The sequence below is a fragment of the Ursus arctos genome, unplaced genomic scaffold, assembly GCF_023065955.2.
Source record: "Ursus arctos isolate Adak ecotype North America unplaced genomic scaffold, UrsArc2.0 scaffold_7, whole genome shotgun sequence".
Classification (NCBI taxonomy): Eukaryota; Metazoa; Chordata; class Mammalia; order Carnivora; family Ursidae; genus Ursus; species Ursus arctos.
Genome location: NW_026623089.1, coordinates 1,743,549 through 1,761,100, shown reverse-complemented (window position 1 = coordinate 1,761,100; position 17,552 = coordinate 1,743,549). Strand labels below are relative to the sequence as shown.

Below are 17,552 nucleotides of genomic sequence, written 5' to 3'. Positions count from 1 at the left end.
GGGTAATCAGAAGGGGGAATGAACCACGAGAGACTATAGACTCTGGGAAACAAACTGAGGGCTTTGGGGGGGAGGGGGGTGGGGGAATGGGATAGACCGGTGATGGGTAGTAAGGAGGGCACGTATCGCATGGTGCACTGGGTGTTATACGCAAGTAATGAATCATCAAGCCTTACATCAAAAACCAGGGATGTACTGCATGGTGACTAACATAACATAATAAAAAAATTAAAAAATAAAATACAAGAAAAAGAAAAAGAAAAGAAAGGGGCTTGGTCTTGTCCAGCCTTTACCCCAGAGCAGGGGTCCCCAAGTCTGGGCCGCAGCACTGGGGTCCCTTCAGTCTGGGGGACAGCATGCTCCCTGGCTCCGGTCTCCCATCCTCTGGGAGACATTGTGATGGCCACCCCCTACCTGGGGCGGGGGGCTCTTCTCCCCCATTCTGCCCGTCGCCTCAACCCTCGGACAGCGACTCAGCTGGTTCAGCCGAATCGCGAGTGGTGCGTGAGCACGTGCGCACACGGTGTCCATCCCTGGGTGCCAAGTCGAGCACAGAGTTGTCCCATTTTGCTCATGTGCACAGGGCAGCGGGTGATTGGTAGAATTCACTAGACTCCTACTCAGTGCAACTGGATTCTAGACACAGCACGTCTGGTTGCTAGTTTCCTTTCTTGGATGACAAACCTTATTTAGCTCATCTGAGGCTGAGAGAATTCAGGGCACCGGACTTTGCACACCTGCCCTGCCCCCACAGGTCACCTCTCAGACGCACAGACATGCCTCTTCCCAGCTCCCCAAACTTTCCACGGAGAGGAGGGGAGAGACAGATTCAGAACACCGCACTGTTTCATGGCAGGCGCATGTGAGGGGCCATATTTCTCAGCATTTCTGAGGCCTCCCCCTCCTCCCCCCCATCTTCCCCTCCTCCTCTTCCCCTCTTCACACCATCAGTTGAGAGGCTGAAATAGAAGACAGTCTCTATAACCACTGCAGAGCATGAGAGAGGAAGAGATAAGGGTGACTCAGGCTGTGATGAGTGATTCCATCTCCTGTGAAGAAACGCTGGGGTCTGAGCGAGTGCCTGGTTCCAGAGAGGAAACCACGCATGGCTTTGTGAAGCTCAACTGCTGCTGAGCCCCCTGGGGACAGCTTGCTGCACAATCTCGGGCAACTTATGGAAGCTCTCTGGACCTGGTTTTGGTAAAACACATGGTTTGGATGAGACGATCTTGAAATGCCTCAAGGACCACCATTCCGGGATGCAAACGTGATCCCCTCCATTTAGTCCTGTTGAAATATTCAAACGTCTTGATTCTGCCATCGACTCATTAGCTCTGCCTCCCAACGTTGCAGTTCTCAGAATCGGATAAGCAGGACTCCTGCAGCTTCGTCCACCTTGCTCTTAAATCATTGAGCAGGAAGAGCCAAAGGCAGTCGCCTCTGGCCTCCCCCCAGCCCCTCCCACACGTGACACCGTGCTCTGCTAGGCTGGCGACAGGTGGGGCGGCCTCGGTGTCCACGGCGGGGTGTCCTGGCAGCCCCATCCAGCTTCCCCCAGCATCTGTGTCTGCACGTGCCACGGCCACCACCAGGGGTCCCCGCCAATGGCAGGCCTGTGGCACCCCTCTCAAGGGGCTGCTGAGTGACTCTGATTTTGTTTAGACCATCGCTCTCTCCCTCCCTGCCCTCGGGTTCGCTTCCCCGGTGGTGGCAACTTGGATGGCATTTCTGTTTTACCGCCATTGTCTGCCACCAGTGAGCACTTGGGGCCACACTCTGCCCACCGCCAGGGCGGTGTGCTTGCCAGAGTGGTCCGTGGGATAACAAAGGCTGTGTCTGGCCTTTGTCCCTGATTCCTCTGTGAATATCCTGGGCCACAGGGGTGTCCTTGTTCAGAACCCTCTTTTGGCCCCTCCTGAGCTCAGGGTGGGCACTTAGTTTCCGGGGAGGGCCTGGCCCACCAGAAAACAACCACGTGGTCTGAGGGCTGGAACCCTCAGGAAGGGACAGGGGTTAACTTGAGTTCAGTCACATGGCTGGTGATTCAATCCTTCATGCCTACGTACTGACACTGATAAAAACTCCAGACAATGGTCCGGGAGGGTTTTCTGGTGGGGGGGCTTCTTGGTGCCCCAGGAGGGGGGGCACCCAAACTCTACAGCAACAGAGGCCCGGGTGCTCAGGAACCTTCCAGAACTCACCCTCGTGTCTCTTCCATTTGTCCGTTCCTGAGTTGTGCCCTTTATGATAAAACCATAACCTTAAGTAGAGTGCTCTCCGGAGTTCTGGGAGTCATTCTTGCAAATCACCAAACCTGGAGGGAGGTTATGAGAACCCCCAAATTTATAGCCAAGTCAGACGGAGGTGGGGATGGGCTGGGTACCCTACTTTCTGCTGGTGTCTGAAGTGGAGGCAGTTTTGTTTGGACCGGTCACCTCACCTGTGGGGTCTGCAACAACTCTGGGTGGTTATGGTCAGAGCCGGGCCATGGGACGCCGGGTGGCCATCAGGGCAGTGCCCTCAGAAGGCAGGGCACTGTCAGAGTCGGGCCATGGGACGCCGGGTGACCGTCAGGGCAGTGCCCTCAGAGGGCAGGGCACTGTCAGAGTCAGGCCGTGGGACACCGGGTAACCATCAGGGCAGTGCCCTCAGAGGGCAGGGCACCATCAGAGTTGGGCCGTGGGACACTGGGTGACTGTCAGGGCAGTGCCTTCAGAGGGAACGCACAATTGGGTTTTTTCCAATTCCATCAGCAGGTGTGCCCCAGGGCCTGCTGTGTAACCCCCAGCGGCCAGGGCAGACCGCGTGGCTCCCGAGCCCCTGGTTCGACCCCAGCAGACGTCCTCCCCTCCAGGTCTGCGACACTCAGCCAGGATCACCAACGGGTGCCTGTCAGAGGCTGAGAGGGAAGGTCTGTCCCCAGGCCTGCCGGCGTGGTGGCTGACCAGCCATCTCTGGCATCCCTTGGCCTGGGGGGGTATCATCCAGGTCTCTGCCCTCATCTTCCCACAGCACCCCTGTGTGTGTTCATGTCCAGATGTCCCCTTCTATAAGGACACCAGTCATTGGCTTGGGGCACATTCTAACGACCTCATCCGAACTCACTACAGCTGTGACAACCCAGTTTCCAAATAAGACCCCACTGCGAGATTCTAGGGCTCGGACTCCAGCGTCCGAATGGAGGGGAGGCAACACAAGCCTGTAACCAGGACCATCCTCGCTGGGCGAGCAAGTGCCACGTCCTCAAGGACTGTCCAGGTCTTGTCAACGAGATAAGCAATGGGCTGCAGGTGAGAAGCCAGAGTTTTCCCTGACGGTGAAGTATGGGGCCGACACGTCCAGCCCAATCCAGGAAACACTGCACCAACCTCTCCCTCCCCGCAGGGACCGACCACCTGGGTCATGGGCTTTTTTCTAGAACATTCACACTGGTTTGTACAGAGAAGTCTCCACTTCTCCAGGACATGTTTCTAGTTGCCCGCAGCCCACGCTGGGCGGTCTCCTGAGAGCCTCTCGGGCATCACCGCAGGGGGCACACCCTGCAGTCCAGGCCACGTCCCTGTGCTGGTGGCCCCACGTGGCAACCTTTCCATGTTCTGTTCTAGCTGCAGACCCAGCAGAACGAGCTGGCAGAAGGGCCACATCCTGCCTCAGGTCCTCATTCACCCACCTGGTTCACTGGCCCCGTCTTCATGGCTCCCTCACCTCTGTGCCTTCGCCATGACGCTTCCTCTTCACGCCTGCCCTTCCTGCCCCTTGTCCACTCATGGCCAGCTTGGCCTCATCTGGGCACCTGGCCATTCCCCTGCAGGACACGGCCCACCCTATGTGACTGAGCCGCTTTCTCCTCTGCACTCAGAGCGAGGGTTTCCTGCAGCAGGAGGGCCGGGCACACGACACTTGCCGGAGCCACGTCGGGATCCGCCTCTGTGACTGTTGGCTGTGGCCCTGAAGGCAGCTCCAGGCCTGTCCACGTGTTCCCCTCCAGCACGAGGCGCCGTGCTCGGGACTCAAAAGGCAGTGAACACATTATTGGCTTAGGTTCTGTGGTTGAGTTTGTTCCCTGCGATTCTCCTGGAGACACGGTAAACGGAGTGGAGCTCCAGGTCCCACCTTCTGAAGAGAGGCGTCACGGTGTTCAGACGTCTTTCTTACCGCCACACCACGGTGCCCTTCTGAGCTACTCCTCCAGAACGCGTCTGCATGTCATTAACACAAAGCCTTCCGAACGCGTGGCTGTTCTGCTGAGGAGTTGTCGAAGGAATTTATAAACCAAGGTTGTTTTCCTAAACGTGCTGTGGTTTGGAAGCCCCTGTCTGTGCCACGTAAAACTGAGAGCAACACTACAGGATCCAAGCAAACCCGGAACCCCTTCACGGCTCATAGTAGCTGTCTTCTGGATTCTCATTAACCTCTTCAAACTCCATAATTCCTATCGTCAAAATGGGAAGAAGGGGGGGGAGGAAGAGGGGAGATCTACATTGTAGGGATGATGCAGGAGGCAGAGTGTTGGGCATTAACTGTTTGATCTCAATAGACTTGTCTTTGAACTTTGACTTTCACACAAATGTACTGTATTTTCAGGAAAATCTCATCATTCCACTGATTTTTTTTATCTGTAAAGTTTAAATTATAATATTTGCCACTTAAGATTTTTTGTAAGAATTAAATGAAGTAATATGAACACCAGATATTTGTTGACATTCTGTGTAAAACCCTATCCTCCTAGTTTGCCTATACATGTCATTCAATCCTTACCACAGCCCTGTAGGGCAGCCATGCTTATCACCCTCATTCTACGTACGGGAAAACTGAGATGACGCGTGTACAGTACGCAGCACAGTCGCTGGTCTGTGAATAGTACTGATGATGATAGTGGTGGCAGCAGTGGTGATGGTGATGATGGTGATGGTGATGGTCATGGTGGTGATGATGGTGGTGGTGATGATGGTGATGATGATGGTAGTGATAACAGTGATGACGGTGACAATACAGTGATGATGATGATGGTGATGATGATGGTAGTGACGATGGTGATGATGGTGGTGATGGAGGTGATGGTGATGATGCTGATGATGGTGGTGACGATGGTGATGATGGTGATGATGGTGATGGTGATGGTCGTGGTGGTGATGATGGTGGTGGTGATGATGGTGATGATGATGGTAGTGATAACAGTGATGACGGTGACAATACAGTGATGATGGTGATGATGATGGTAGTGACGATGGTGATGACGGTGGTGATGGAGGTGATGGTGATGATGGTGATGATGGTGGTGACGATGGTGATGGTGGTTATAATGCTGGTGATGATGATGGCGATGATGGTGGTGATGATGTTGACGACGGTTATAATGTTGGTGACGACAGTGGTGATGATGGTAGTGACATGATGATGGTAATGATGATTCTTCACCTTCACTATCTCTGGCAGCCTCTGACTATCCACACCAACCCTCCCAACACCAAGATCCAGGCCTTTGTTTGGATGTATGATGTCTCCTCTTTTACTTGATTTAATGGATAGGAAGAACTTGCTCTTTCTCCTGGCAAAGAAGGCTGGGAATTTATCATCAAAATACTGCCAGCGTATAACTCCAGTGTTAGACACAATATGAAATTCTGCAGGAATCAAAGTCTCTGTGAATCTCTGCCGTGTGGGGCCTCAGACATTCTATCATGTGGTTGTAACAAATGGCCCTCAGATGAGGCCAACTTTGGAAGTTCTGTTTTCTATAGATTTTAGCCCTGACGCTGCGGTGTGGGAGCTGCCTCTGGCTGCTGTCAGAAGATGGGCACATCACTCAGGGTGGGCTCCAGGTCCCTTGGTGGGGCTGGGGCGCAGGGGCCCTGGCTCTGCCAGCCTGCCCTTCTCAGGTGGATGGTCAGGATTCAAAGCCAATGGTGCCATCGAACAGGATGCCTCCCTAGGAAGGAACCCCGCCATGGGCACGATACTGGATCCAGGAAGTAACAAGGAGCTGTGGGAGCATAGGGATATAGCTTCCCGCGCCTACAGGCAGAGGCAAGGCTCTAGGATGGACAGGGACATAAGGTCTGCCAGGAGAAGTGGGACTTGGGCTCCAGGCTGGGGCCTGGGGGGCCTGGGATCTTGGGTACCCTTGCCAGGACCTCACTGCTGCCCTGTGGTCTCACTGACCGCTGACCACCTGGCAAACCTCTGCCTGCCCTCCTTGCCCAGCTCTCCTTGCTTCTGGAGTTTGGCCCTGACCCCACCTTCTGGTCCTGATGACACCTTCCCAGAAAGGGCCTGGGGATCTTCAAAGGCACCCCAGCCTGCGGGGGCCGGGCAGACCTCTCCATGGTGGTGTGACCACATTAATCCTACCCCTTTCTGTGTACAAGGTTACGGCACATCAGTTATGACCCAGGGCCCATGACCTCCTACCACACTGATGGCCTTGCTGGCAAGAGCCTTTGGAGGGACCGAAGGGTGTTCCAGCTGCAGCTGCATTTGTCAGCTCCATGGCCGCCCCTGGGTCCAAGGGCCACGGTTCCTTCCATTCCACCTGCTACAAGGTGTTTGCTGCTAATGGCAGAGGACCTCCCTCGGGGCTGCACTGAGCTCCCCTCGGGGCTCAGACTCTCTGAGTCTCTGCACACAGGTCAGTTTTGTTATCGAAAGGGCAGGTCCTGACCCGCGTACCTGCCTCACAGCACAGCTCCGTAGGTGCCAGGCCGCCCTGTCTGCAGGGCTTGTCTTGGCTAAATCGGAGAGAATTCCAGCAGGTAGGGGACCTCAAGCACTGTGGGGGACCCTGTGCAGTCTCTTCATCTGGGAACGCACAAGGTCTCAGAGCCCAGGACGTGTTCTCACATGACGGCAGCACAAGGGACCCAGGCCCGGTCCCGCGGCATCGGGTTCTCCCTGTTCCTGGAGCAAGAGGTCCCTCCTTTCGTTCGCGGGTTTGAGGAGCTGGCCCAGGGCGCGTCCTCGGCTTGGGGGACATGGGCATGGTTCAGAGGCTGCTGGAGCACTCGTGTTGCAACAGCAACAACAAAACTTGGGGGAACACTGGAGGGGACACGTCAGCCCATTCACGTGCACCTCAGGACCCAGGACTCTCAGGCTTTCAAGGACGTATACAAAAGCAAAGCCGACACAAAATAAAGCAAAGGCAGAGGGGGGTTCTCAGTGTCCCCCAGTCCTCACGCTAAAGCAGACGGGCTGGGCTGTTAGGGTAACAGAAGAGATGCCCGCGGGCAACATCCCCACAAGCTAGAGGATGACGCGTCCCCAGGAGCTCACACCGCGAGTGGGCGCAGTCAGAGCCCAGGCACCAACGGGCCCTGGGTACCGGCGACAGCCCCAGGAGGCAGGGAGCTGGCAGGGGCACATCCCAAGACCCGTGGGCCCAGTGAGCCCCAGATGTCCTGGGCTGAGAGGCAGTCACTGGGCCGCGGCTTCAGAGTGGGCGGACGGAGGGGGTGTCTGCTGATGCTGGAGGGGCCTTCTGGGCTCCAGCCTCGGAGAACCCAACATGGCCCGGAGCTTGGAAGGGCGAGGTGGCCAGGCCTGGGAACTAAGGGCCCCTTCAGGATAAAACTCAGGAAAAATGCCAAGAGAAACTAGCGTGAGCGTATGGGAATTACACAGACATGCCAAGGAAAGGGAAGAGAAGGCGCAGGTCAAAGTGAGGGGCACCGCGGACAGGCTCCCAACACAGGGGCACATTCTTGTTTCTCGACAAGGAGAGGGAGTTCCAGAGCCTAGTGACCAGGAACGCCGTCTCGAACCACCTCCCCGTCACCACCTCATCTAAGCTCAAGCTGCAGGAAAAGGTCGTTGTCCAGTCCCATACACATGAGCAAGAGAACACTAATGCACAGAATAAATGTCCCCACGGGCAGAGGAAGGAAGGCTAAAGGACCGTCAGGACTCCGATGAAAATACAACCAGCTACTTGAAAATGAACTAACTTTCCAAAGGACATGGCAGAGGTTACAAAATCACAGTGTGTATTAGGATAGACAATTCAGGGGGAAGGACATGTTGGACCAAGTACACATCTGAAAAGACATCTGAATGATGTAAGAAATTAGAAACAAAAGGGGAAAATTTTTAGAAAGGAAGAATACACCAGAAGATACGCAAACATGAACAGAATAAACACCATGGATAACGCCTAAAGGGGAACAGCTGAGGAGAGAAAAACCCAGAAGAAACTGGGAAAGAGACAAAAAGGATGTGGAAGCAAGCGGGGCAGAAAGACAGAGCACGCGGCGTACCTGGAGTGGCCGGCGAGGAGGCTCAGAGCGTGAGAGGGCACGGATACCACGAAGTGACCCAACAGAAGGCCCCGCACAGAAAAGAGATGTTCACCCACATTTTGAAAAGCACACTTCAGACCCGGGACAGTCCAAGGACCACCACGACAGAGACACATGCGCCAACATCCGAAGGACAGAAGCAGTGATGGAAACAGACCGACGCGCATCAACTCTTTACGTCTGGGAATTCACGGCGCGTCCAGCTCCCACGCAGGATGCTGGCAAATCATCACGGTGTCGTGACAGCGAGTGAACGGGAGGGGATCGAGCCTTGTCCTGCGTCTTCCATCCGAACAACTCCAGGGAACCAAAGTAGATGAGGACATTGCTCTCGGTGAAGTGCTCGAGCTCACGGGTGCAGGTAACACGGTAGGACCGGCACACCACTATTTACGAATCCTGAAGGAAGTGACGGTCCCACGCAAGTCACCTGCTCACATCACAGGAAGACAGGTGACCGAGGTGCGAGGCCGCCTGAGGGAAGGAGCTCAGCACTCCTGCGAGGTTTTCTAGCCCAACGCTGACCAAACCCGAGCGGATGCAGCCCCTCCGTGTGGCTGAGTGCAGAGAGGCTGCAGGGGCTAGGAGCCTGGGACGCACTCCGGGGAGGGGGGAGAGCCTGCGAGGACACAGACGGCGGGGGGTGGGGGTGGGGGTTGGGGGGGGTGGCTTCAGTTAGGGGAAAAATGCTGATTTCTTACAAAGCGAACGAAGAAAACCAAACCGGGCCAGGAGAGGAGGAAAGTGCAGGTTAACAGACTCAGGAACGGGACCCGCAGGGTGTGGAGCAAACCTGATGCGGGCCCGGGTCCGAAAAATACAACAGCGAAGAAAATAAAACAGCGGCGGGAACGTGAACGTCGGGAGGCGATGTGATCAGGGAATTACTGTTTGTGGCTTGTTTTCAGGTGTGATTACGGTTCTCTTTTAAAAACCCTCTATGTTACTCATGCACCCTGAAACATGGACACTTGAAATTTATATGAGATCTGGGGTTGTTTCAAAATAGTCGGAGTGGGTGGCGGGTCTGGACGAGGGACGCGCTGCTGGCGAGAGGCAGTGGCTGAGCCAGGACGGTGCCCGAGGGGGTGGACGCCCTACTCCGTCGTCTGTATTGGACGTGGCCACATTAAAAAGCTGGAAATCAGTGACTCTGACCTCATGTGTGGGGGACGTGGGTCATTGTGACGGTGTCAGGCCTTCTCTGGTGACTGTGCTGGAGCTGGTGAACTGGGGGCCGCCTGGGGGGTCCCCCCTCACACCCTGGCCGCTCGGCTTCGCCAGAAATCACTGCCCCTGGGCCCTCTGCGTTTACCTCCCCTGCGTTTCCCCCCCACACAACCCTCGTCTTAGGCTTCGTCCTGTCCTGGCGCTTGCCTCTTATCATGGACCAGCGTCTTCAGGACGGCACGTGCTCTGTGTCCCCCACTGCCACCGCCACCATCGCTGCCGCTGCTCAGACACCCCTGCCCGCGTCTTCCAGCGGCACACTCCTCAGCATCCTGGAGCAGGGCTAACCAGTTATTTATCCTGAGTCTGAGGCAAATACGTGCTTTCTCGTGGCGACAAGACAAAAAGCTGCCTCAGTGGTCACACATTTACACTCCAAGGGGTGACGGAAGGAGCCGAACTGCTCGATCACCAGGCTTGTGCAGAGGGGGCAAGGTTGCCGTGAGATGGCCTCCAGCACTTGGCCGCATCTCTCGGCGTCCCCGCGGTGACACCATCAGAACTCTGGCGAACCGTGACCACACCGCGGATAAGGGTTAGCGTGATCAGATGGGCAGGCTGCAGAAGGCTGGCCGTGTTCTGGGGAGGAAGCAGGGGGTGCATGCTGGTGCGTGTCCACATGCAGGCCACCTTGCGCCCTTCACCTCACTCGCACGGAAGTAACTGGCGACTCAGAAAATATGTCCCCACTTCAAAGGCTGCAGTGATTTCAGAGATCGAAGTGTCGTTGCCACTGTTAGCCGGTCTCTGAGGATCGGCAGCTCACTCCCGCGGGACAAACAGCAGCCACAACACTTCCAGCCACGGTCAGCAGGACGGAGACGGGTCTGGGGCCAGGAAATTCCCTGGATTCCATTTAAAAGGGAGAGTTCTGAACTTGGAAATGTGAAGAAGAGGTGGAAACGGAACCTGGCTTCTCAAACCCAACAGCATCTCCAGCGACACTTCGGTGCTCGGCTCCCTGCGGAACAGGTAGTGGACGGCCCTGAGCGCAGAGGGCAGCGCCCCGGGGCCCTGTGCAGGACTGTCCCCTGCCTTCCCGTGGCCTGTCCTGGCCCGGGGGTCCATCGTGGTGGAGGGAGAGAAGGACACGTCTCCTCCAGCCCCTTCTTTGTGGGTTCCTCTTCCACTCCCTGGGGAAGCCTGTCGAAAGCATCTTGTTTAAGGGGCTCCTGGGCCGCTCAGTCAGTGAAGCGTCTGCCTTGGGCTCAGGTCATGATCGCAGGGTCCTGGGATCGAGTCCCATGTTGGGCTCCCTGCTTGGGCGGGGAGTCTGCTTCTCCCTCTCCCTCTCCCCTGCTTGCGCTCTCTTCTCCCACTCTCTGTCTCAAATAAATAACTAAGATCTTTTAAAAAAATCCTCTTGTTTAAGACTCAACTGACACATCGCCTCCCTGACTGCCTGATGTCCACACGGCCTCGTAGGGAATCCCCGGACTGCTTTCTCATGGAAGGCGACACAGACGGGCCTCAGCTCTGGTGTGGATGGGGCTGGGGGACGCCCAATGCCGGGCCCTCCCCTCCAGGGCAGGAACTCAGATCAAACAACACAAGGAGCCCCGGAGAGGCCAGATGCCCACAGAGGGCCTGGAACTGGTTACTGTACCCGGCCCAGGTGCAGGGGCGGCAGAAGATTCCGGTGCCAAGGGGAGGGGCCGCAGCTCAGTTGTGGCTCATCGTCGGCCTGGGAGCTCGAGCAGAGCAAGAACACAGGACTGCAAGTTCAGGGATCAAGGGCTACAGAGGGGATGGTGACACAAGGACATGGGACAGCGATGGAGACATTCCTCTCCAACAAGCTGCCCCAGGGTGTCCCAAGCCAAGGAGAAACTACGGTCTGTCCAGTGGTGCCGCATCACAGGGTCAGGATGCTGGGACCGCCTGACATGGTGTCAACACTCCCTTCTCCTGGGCTAGAGCTGCCAGAGACAGGAAATGACATGCAACGGGCTATGTGTCCCCGGGGCCCCACACAGTGGGTGGCAGTTGATGTTTGCTCAACACGTGCCCAAAGGAGAAGGTGATCCACGGGGCAGAGTCGGGGATGGGTGACAATCTGGGGACGAGGCCCCTTGTTTGTCCCTCCATCTGCTCTGTCTGCCTTCCCAGGGCCATGGCCTTTCACAGACAAGGCAGGAGATGTGGGCCTCACACTGTTCCAGAAAGTTCATCCCATCAGAGAGATGGGGCCATGGGCAGCTCCCAGAAGTGGACAGCCTGGACCACACTGTGGGGCCTGTGCACAGAGTGCACTGCATACAGCAGGTGCTTAGCATCTGATGGATTAGTGAGCCAGAACCTAGCCTATCTTTCCACTTAAGAGTGCGGCCTGCCGGCCTGCCTGTGGGTGGGTGCCACGTTGGACTTAAATGGTCACGGAAGGCTGGGAAGGCCCCAGAGCCCCTGCACACCCTGCATGTGGGCGTCCTCTTGATGGCACGAACGGGCCCCTCGTGGAAGAAGATTCTGCAACAGGCCCCTCCCCGATGCAAGGGAAGACAGACACATCGTGGACACCATGGTTTCATCTCAGAGTTCACGTGCCTGCTGCCAGCACACGTGGTCCCTGGGGACCTCCTGACCGGCCTCCTGTGCACCTGCTTCTTGAAGGTAAGCGATGATGCCAGGCTGCCAAGCGCCTTCTAGGAGCAGAGTTCCGGGAAGGAAAGGTAGGCTGAGAGGTCTGACGAAGAAACAGCGAGGGAACTTTGGGGGTGAGCGCTCCGCAACCGACTTGGACTGGCCTCCTGCAGGCCAGATTTCAGACATCCATGTCAGTGCTGCCTGCGCGGATGCTGCTAAGGGAACTCTGCCTGCCCACCCAAGGCCAGGGGCAGTGTCCACGGCATCTCACCATGAATGCTGACATCTGGTCTCCCGTTTCAGAAATATGTACGTTTATAATTGTTTTTGAACAGCAAATAAATGGCAGGAATATCTGTGTTTTGGTTGAAAAAGACCAACTGAAATCCCGTCACAACTGAGGCTTGCACGCTCAGTCCCAAAGGCGGCTGTCACCAGGTGAGCGGTGCAGGACGCCCTAACGACATGGGGCACAGACTCCGCACTGTTTCTATACACAACCCAACGATCAACCCAAATCAGGATTTGTGGACCAAGAATGACTTAGAGGGCAAGTGGGTGTGAACGACTTGTTGGCCACGCGTGACCAAGAGACGACGCACCATCCTATGCTACGAAGCCACCTGGAGAACGCGAGGCTCCCTCCCTGATGGAGCACTGCAGATCGCTCTCATCCCACAGGGTCAAAGCAAAGAGACAATTTTACAGCAAGTGTACTTTAAAGTCCACTTATTTTCTAGCATTATCTCATAGCATTTCAAAGAAGCTATTCTCTGACTTTCTCAACAGCTCATTTTTCGGGCATTTGAGAAACCCTGTATATAGAAGCGGACGGAGCCTGCTTCCACTTGTCTCGGTGGCGTGTTGCCCTCCCCGCTGCCCACACTCACTGACCATCCCTTGCCTTTGCACCAGAGATCAACAGTTCCTGACTGCAGTGAGAGTGTTTCCCTCCACCTCCTGCAGCTGGCTCTCCCTGCATGTGGGCTCAACTTGGGGACAGTCCCAGGGGCCATGTCCTCAAAACCTCCAGACTTTAAATGAGGTGCTTTTTTTTTTTTTAAAGATTTTATTTATTTATTTGATAGAGATAGAGACAGCCAGCGAGAGAGGGAACACAAGCAGGGGGAGTGGGAGAGGAAGAAGCAGGCTTATAGCGGAGGAGCCTGATGTGGGGCTCGATCCCGGAACGCTGGGATCATGCCCTGAGCCGAAGGCAGACGCTTTAACCGCTGTGCCACCCAGGCGCCCCTAAATGAGGTGCTTTTTTTTGTCTTTTGGATGGTAATGTTGTTTTTGTTCTAGATGGATTCGCCCAGCCCTCGGTTGCCCCTGGGTGGGGTACAGAACTGCAGGTGGATAGATCACAACCCTGTGACCCAGCCTTGTCCAGAGGACCTGCTAGGAGTGTGCCCTGGCCCCGCAGTTTGCCAGGAGAAGACTACTCAGGCCATGTTTGGAGAAGGGAGAACAATGACAAAGTACTTCCTGCTGATTCTGTGCTCACGTAGGACTCCAGCCCAAACTGCATCCGACCCCAAGAAAACACCCTGCTTGACCTGAAGATTTTATGGTAGAAGGTCAACTTTACCACTTACATCCAAAGCCATTGACTGGGCATCCCCCAAACTCAGAAACTACAAAATCTACAAACTTAGAAATAAACCATATTCCAAGCCAAGAGATTCTTTTGGTTGCCCAACAGAATAAGAAATCTATGCCAACAGCAAGGGTCCAGTGGTCGCCGAAGGAGCAAGGCCACCTCTCGTGCCCCAGGGCACCATTATGTGCCAGGAATCTTCCAGCCTATTCACTGGCCAAGACTGGCACCTCATGGAAGGGCTAGAGGCCACACGTGTCGTGGACAATTTCTTCTCTGATGTGTTTTGCACATAATTTCACTTTGAGTTTTAAACTAAATGCCTCACTTTTGCCAAATCCCTAAAATAGTTTTCAATTATCTGAAATAAATTCTAAGTTCTTAAAATAGACAGCACACTTGAAAAGCAGGTCCGAACTAAGAAAAGACTGCACATCAGAACGTGGCAGAACCTCTGGGCACCGCACAAACACGGGCGGAAGCAATCAGGTTTCTGGTCCCAGGGAAGACGTAGGGTCATGTATCAGGACCGCCTTCCATTAAATAGGAAGGAACAAGCTACTTGAGACGGCACTTATCAGGTCATTTAAAATATCTTAGTAATTTGAAAGGTTGTCATTGTGACATATTTCTCTTCCCAGGGAATTCCAGGAAAAGTACCATTTAGACCTGAGTTATTTGATCAATTGATTTAATTCCCTCTGTGGAAGAGTGTGCACGACATACGTGACTCGTGCGAGCGTTCGCGAGATGCAGGAGTAGAGTGACGTCCAACGTGAGCACGCGGCTCGTTCACTTTCTTCTCCGACACGGCTGATAGTAAGTCACACATTGTAGGAAGATCTTACAGGCTTCTTGATGAGGAAAAATTCTATTATTTATACAAAAAAGGTAGATCAAAAGGGACTGATTTCAGCCTGTCCTCCGGAGGCCTGTTCTCTTACTATATGTGCCAGAACCTGCTAATTAAAAACATACGAAAGCACTTAGGAGCTTGTGAAGAGCCTGAACTTACTGACAATAACCTTCTGGAAGACAGACAACGCAGAGCTGATGCTGGTGGGCTGACCGCCTGGGGCGATCAGCTCTGAGCAAGGGACATGCAGATCCGGTACGGGGGGCATTTGGAAAAATGGCACAGGAGTGAGGCTTCCAAACAGAACAGGTGGTTTGTGTAAAAGGCTCAGAGATGAATAAGCAGGACAGGTGGAACATTCTAGATCCCCAGTCCAGCTGCATCACTAACCAGAAAGCATTTCCTCCAAGGGCTCCGTGGGAGAACAGAGCCGCCCAGACAGCAGCGCCCACAGCTCGGGATGGTCTTGGCAGGTGGAAAGTAGGGTGGCTTTGCCCGAATCCTCTGTGTCTGCTCCAAAGCTGCTGTTTAATCACTGAAGTCCCTCATGTAATTAACAGTGAAATTAATGTTCTGACGTTTCTTATATGCCAACTGATCAGAATTCACGGCCAGTCCCTTGGGAAAATGAGTGAAATTGGGCCGTGTAGGCAGATGGCCCAGTGATGCGGGATCCTATCCAGCCTCTCCTCCAACATCGTTGCATGGTGGCTAGATTTCTGTACTTCTGGTGCCTCGGGAAGGGCGTCTGGTTGTCAAGATTCTATATGCATTTATCCAAAGACTGACAGAGACCCGCTCGGCCAATGCCCGTGGTCTGAACGTAAAGACACGACACTTTACTCCCTTTCCTGGAGCCCTTGGTCCCATTGAAGGCACTCAGGGTCCATCCTCTGGGCGCATGTAAGTGTCCTTTGATGCCCAAAAGTGCCTTGCTAAAGAGAAGGTGGGAGATTGGGGGGTTCGGGGGGGGGGCTCCTCACTCCTGCACCAGGGAGCCTCATGCCCGGACAACTGCAGCCTGGATCCCTGTCATCCCAGGAAGGAGACGACCCCCCCCACCAGGACAGCTCCCTGTCTTGGGGAGGACAGTGCTCACCCTTCCCTGAATTGTTTCTGGAAAGTTCTGTGTTATACGTTTGTTATCAGTTAAAATTACAGTATACCAGGGCCGTGGTCAGCGGAATGATTTTTTGAGGGTGTGCATAGTAGGGAAAGGCCCAACCTCAACCGTCTGTCCAGAGAAGAGTCCCATCCGACTGGGGCCAGGTGTCAGGGCCCACTGCCCAGCGCCTGCTCTCCCTCCCTCGCTCCCACTGTCTGCGGCCCGGAAGCCCCCAGTAAGGGCGGAAGAGGCGAGGATGGACATAGGCTCTAAAGCAAGATGGCATTTTCCTCCCTTCCTGCGGACAGGTGTCACTTCTTCTAAGAAACGATTTTTTTGGTAGAAATAATATTGAAACTGTATTTTCAAGGCTTTACATAACATAAGCTTAAAGAATGATCAGGTGACACTGGGGCGCCCGGCTGGCTCAGTCAGAGTGCACAACTCTTGATCTCGGGGTTCTGAGTTGGAGCCGCATGCTGCATGTACAGATGACTTAAAAATAAAATCCTTAAAAAAATATAAAGGTAAAAAAACAAAGAACGATCAAGGGGACGTAAAAATGGTGACAGGGTGATGGTTATGACCAGAAATCATCAATCAATGATGGGAGGTCTGTTTTTCTCAGATACACAGTGTATGATTTTTCTTTACAATGATCACACATTCCATTTGTGATGCTATTTATAAATACCCCAGTTTTTAAAGCTGGCACTGGAATCCTAGCGACGCCGTCGCCCTGGTCTTCCACGCCCGCACAGCCCGCCGACCGACCACCTGCCTCTGGCCCGTCACGGCGGTCTTCCTTGAGCCGCGTCTGCCATCCTCAGAGTCCTGTGAATTTCCGGACTTTCAGAATGACTTCCAATGTGAGTCTCTACTCCACCTGGGCAGAGTAGGGGCGGGCTCCCTCGGCACACCGTCCTCCTGAATGTGCTCTGGGTTCTAAGGCACGTTTTTTTTAAAGATCTATTTATTTAATTGACAGATAGTACACACGTGCGAGTGGGGGGAGGGGCAGAAGAAGAGAGAATCTCAGGCAGACTCTGTGCTGAGCGTGGAGCGTGACCGGGGCTCGATCTCATGACCCTGAGGTTATGACTTGAGCAGAAACCCAAGTCGGATGTCTAACTGACTGAGCCACCAGGCACCCTTAAGGCACGTAGATTAAGGAGAACATACCCACAGTGCTGACACTCTTGACACGGGCACGTGGCTCCCGGCTGCAGGCCTAGGCCATCCCGTGAGAGGACCAATATGTGGACGGCGGGTCCGCTGGGCCATGCTGAGGGCCAGGCTCTGGCCGGACACTGGGCACCCCCCGAGCTCAGGAAGTGAGCGATGATTCTCTCTTTGTGGGTGGCCTTTCAGATCCCCCATCTTCTCTGCCAGAGACGGCGGCCCAGCAATCCTAGCATGCCTTCTGCCCCCGTTCCAGGGAGCTTAGATACACAGACCCCGAATTACACCCCTCTGTGTGGACTCAGGAGAAAAGAAACCACAGGTCAGGGACTGCAGGGGGGCTAATGGCGGGTCTCCCGGCCACAGCGGGAGGGTGACGAACATGGAGAGCTGGGCACGCATGGAGTGACTGCAGTCACGCAGCCCCCACCCCTTCACTTGTCTCCTCAAGCCGCCGTCGGGGGTTCCTGCAATCTTGTGCAGCTGGGAAATCGGAGGTCAGGGGTGAATTAATTACTTTGCCCAACATCACAAAGCAAGCAGGAGGCACTCGACTCTAACCCAAGAGCCGTCGGACACGCAAACCCATACCCTCGTCAAACACACGGCACCCGTGGCACCCGGACGGCTCCCTGCATGTCTTCAGGGCTCTGGAGACCAGGCCGGGCAGACCACACGGGCCCAGGGGAGGGCTGGCACAGG

The 17,552-nt window shown here is 54.8% G+C and overlaps 1 protein-coding gene across 1 annotated transcript in view; it reads right to left on the bottom strand.

Annotated features, from left to right (window-relative positions):
• Positions 1–17,552, bottom strand: part of TCERG1L (transcription elongation regulator 1 like) — a 177,911-nt gene that overhangs the window by 22,286 nt on the left and 138,073 nt on the right. The window lies entirely within an intron of this gene.